The sequence below is a fragment of the Malus domestica genome, chromosome 15, assembly GCF_042453785.1.
Source record: "Malus domestica chromosome 15, GDT2T_hap1".
NCBI classification, from domain to species: Eukaryota; Viridiplantae; Streptophyta; class Magnoliopsida; order Rosales; family Rosaceae; genus Malus; species Malus domestica.
The window spans coordinates 13,775,990-13,780,331 of NC_091675.1; the positions used below are offsets into that span (position 1 = coordinate 13,775,990).

The following is a 4,342-nucleotide window of genomic DNA, read 5'->3' on the forward strand; positions in this document are numbered from 1 at the left end:
TAATCTCATAAAAGCTGCAGGTGCATTAGTCAACCCAAACGGCATAACCGAAAATTCATAATGTCCGTACCGAGTTCGGAAAGCCGTCTTAGGTACATCATCTTCCTTAATCTTCAATTGATAATACCCAGATCTCAAATCAATCTTAGAAAATACACACGCACCTTTCAGCTGATCAAACAAATCATCAATGCGAGGCAATGGATAACGGTTTTTAATCGTTACCCGGTTCAATTGTCTATAATCAATACACAATCGAAGAGTTCCATCCTTCTTCTTCACAAATAATACTGGAGCACCCCAAGGTGAAGAACTAGGTTGAATAAAACCTTTATCAAGTAATTCTTGCAACTGGATTTTTAATTCCCTCAACTCAGCAGGAGCCATTCTATAAGGAGTCAGAGATATAGGGTCCGTACCTGGAAGCAAATCAATAGAGAATTCCACCTCCCTGTCTGGTGGTAATCCCGGCAAATCATCAGGGAATACATCCGGATAATGTCTGACCACACCAACTTCTTCTATACTAGTAGGAGCAACATCATTTAATACCACATGTGCCAAATATCCCTGACAACCCTTTGATAATAATTTCCTCGCCCTCATGGCAGAAATAACTCCATGTCTCACCCCACTTCTCTCGCCCACAAAAGTAACCTCGGGTAATCCAGGACGATAAAAAGTAACTGATTTACCATAACAATCAATATGGGCACGATTATGGTGTAACCAATCGGCCCCTAAAATTACATCAAAATCCACAATATCTAACGGAATAAGATCAGCGGACATAATCACGCCCTCAACCATCACTGGACACCCCAGATACACACTATCCACATAACATTTATCTCCTCTAGGCATGGCAAACTCTAAATCAAATCCTAGAGGTGAAGGGTGAGGTTGGGTTATTTGAGCAAACGTATGAGAAATCACAGAGTGCGTAGCACCACAATCAATCAAAACCTTAGCAAAATGACCAAGAACATTCAACGTACCCATAATCAAGTCTGGATGGTTCTGAGCCTCCTGCAAAGAAATATGATTAATTCGCCCCTGAGCCTGCTGTCGTCCACCTCGGCCTCTATTGCCCTGATTACCTCGTCCCTGAGGATTACGCCCCTGACCTGGCTGACTAAGCTGCCTGGATGATCCTGCACCACCCGTAGCAACTTCCCCCTGACGGGGCTGGCCTCCCTGATGCCACTGCGATCCACCAGCTGGCATAGAGGAATAAGAAGAATAACCTCCAAAATCCTGAGAATACCCTGTCTGAGGATAAGGCTCCTGAGAATACTGATAAGGTCCGGAAGCATACGGAGCCGCATCCCCCTGATAGTGGTAAGCACCACCACGATTCGGCTGGCCATAACCACCCGGTCCAAAACTCTGCTGAACTGGTGCTGGAGGTGGCATATTAGTCTGTTGCGGTCTCTGCTGACCCTGGGGGCACTGAGAAGCCCGATGTCCCATCTGCCCACACGTAAAACAAGCACCAGAACCTCTCCTACACTCACCATGGTGACGGGAGTTACAACGGCGGCACCATGGAGCGCCAGATCCACCAGCATCCCTCTGACCCTGAAATCTGGGTCCACCAGAAAATCTTCCACCACCTCTCCTCGGGCCAGTAAAACTATATCCCCCACTAGAAGAACTCGAACTCGCTCCACTCTTCTTAAAACTCTGAGTCTGTCGAGGTCCAGGAATAGAAATACCCTTACCTTTGTCATTCTTCTTCTGACCCTCATTCTTGTCCTCGTCATCCTCACTGTCAGGAAGATTATCAGAGTCCTCCATCCTAACCAAAATCTCGAAATACTCATGATAATCAGCGCAGGGAAGTGCATTGGCAAAGGTACGCCACTTCTTCTTAGATCCCAACTTGAAACGTCGAAGCATCTCTCCCTGATTACCAGCTATATCAGTGTCATAACGAGACAAATCGGTAAACTTTCTATAATATTCATGTGCCGACATATTTCTCTGTTTCAACCTGGTGAATTCCTGCTTCTTACGGTCAATATACTCAGGAGGAACGAATCTCTTCATAAAATGCTCCTTGAATACTTTCCAGTCGGCTGCCGTCTCAGGTGACATGTACCTAGCCTGATTTATCCACCATGCTGCTGGTTCACGACCCAGAAACCAAGTGGTGGTCTCCACCCACCTATTAGCAGGGAGATTCCCCTGACTCTGCATCACCTGGAAGGTTTTCTCAATATGATCTAGCCATTTCTCTGCCCCCTCATGACTTTCATTACCCATAAACCGATCTAACTTCAAGTTGTACATGGTCTCCAGAGGTGTCCTCGGAGGAGGGGGAGGACGAATCACATTCTGTAAAGCCTGGGCCATCGCTTCCCCTAACTGAGTAATATCCGGGAAATTAGGTTCAGAAGTACGGCGGGACTCCCTACGCTCTCTACGAGGCGGCATGATTCTGACAGAAAACATCAAAAGATCGTTAAGACATTAACAATTTACAGGACTGCAACCTAAGCTCTGATACCAAACTGACACACCCTGATCCGGAGGGATCCAGGTGTGCTGGCCGTCACGTGGGCGTGACGTAACCATAAGCACGACACGGAAGCGTAACAACAACATAAATCAACAGAAATTCAAACCAAACTCAACATAACCACCTACGGACATAACCGGACGAGTTACAAGTAAACACATAAGTTCAGAGCATAGGTTAACTGCAGTCAAGTAGGACTAAAATAAGAATACATCACCCTCAGGTGAGTCCTACATGTCCCAAATCTGTCAGAAAGCCGGAAAGGACCTCGTGAGCCAACCACCGTTAAACTAGAACCTGGAGGGGCGCAAAACAAAATGAGTGGGTCAGTAAAACAAATTAGTTTTCCAAAACATTTCATTAAAACAGTTATATCCCCTCGCCGTAAAAACCTGTATACTTTCCCAGAAATTATATAACCATATAAAGTCTCAACATTTAAATCTCAAATCTTTAACATTTTCAAGAAAACATGCCATGCCATAAATCAAAATATAAATCAGGTGAAATAAGGAATCAATCGGAGACCCTGCAGTTGGTCCTATACGATTAATTCAATAGCTCAATATCTCACTAAGCCGGAGTCACCACAGTGACCTATACGGCCCTACTCTGCACATCACTCGGAACTACGTAAGGTAGTCTATACGATGAAAGGTGTAAAAATACGCTCTAGTGCTTCTCTCATCATATCATCAGCGCGCATATCTAAGGTCACCCACTAGTCGGAATCACGCCTAGTGATCTGTACGACTAGCATGTCGGAACCCTCACATGGTCTGTACGACATCCACCTACTTGGATCCAAGGCGAGCGTGCGGTGTGGTGAATAATATAAGCACTAACACCTAGGGTGCAGATTATGAGCTCAAACATCTCAACAACAACAATTCAATGAATAAACGAACTCACCTGACTTACCTGTGCCTCCACAGCACCATGCAACATGTATGCATCATATATCAATCATATAACTCATATGAAATTCACATTTTCCAAATAATTCTATGCATGGCATTTTCAAAACATAATTTCGCATAAAAGCATTTTTCTGGGAAAAACAATAGTATATAGGTAATACGAAAACAAAACTGCCCACTCACTGATAAGTCGACGGGTCGTAACCCCCGTGGCGTCCCTGGATGCGGTCGTCCTCGGGATACGTCTCACCTATATGCGAAACAACTATAAAAACATTAATTTTAAGCATATCACCAATAATTCGAAATAACTTCTCATACGATGCTCAATTTTGGTATATGAATATACCACATCGACCTACTCGACGTCACGAGCGTCGGGAAATTTTTAGAAAAATTTTTGGAAGCCCCACGCGCCCCCACGCGCCACACGTGGCACGGGTCCACGCGCTGGCCACGCGCAGCACGTGCAGCGCACGTGTCGTCTTCTTCGCAGGTCTCGCCGGACTGGTTCTCCGGTGGCCGGACTCCGGCCGAACTCCGGCCGATTTTCAAACTCACTATTCTCCTTCGTTTTTCACCCATTTTCTTCGTATTTTATACCAAATTGAAGCCCTAAGAGTGTACTATCACGTTGGACTAGTTTTAGGGCCTAAAAACTACGAAATCTCACCTTGCAAAAACCAAGGGTTCGGCCAAACTTGAAACCTACGATCCCGGCGTCCAAAATTCTCCAACGAACGTCCCCGAGCTTCCTTAGGACCTCCTAAAGCTCACCACAAGCTTGAAATCTCCTGAAACACAACATTTTACGTTCGCATGAACAGTACCTCAAAAATGGAGGTTCGGGATCTACGTGAAATCGAAGGTTTCACTTCCTAAAACTAGCACCAATGAA

The 4,342-nt window shown here is 45.2% G+C and overlaps 1 long non-coding RNA gene across 1 annotated transcript; it reads right to left on the reverse strand.

The window, feature by feature from the left end:
• Positions 1-2,611: 2,611 nt before the first annotated feature.
• LOC139192585 (uncharacterized) lies at positions 2,612-4,342 on the reverse strand. The gene is made up of 3 exons (XR_011576786.1): positions 4,118-4,342; positions 3,628-3,694; positions 2,612-2,821 (listed from the first exon to the last, which is right to left on the reverse strand). It is a non-coding gene; the product is annotated as an uncharacterized lncRNA (long non-coding RNA).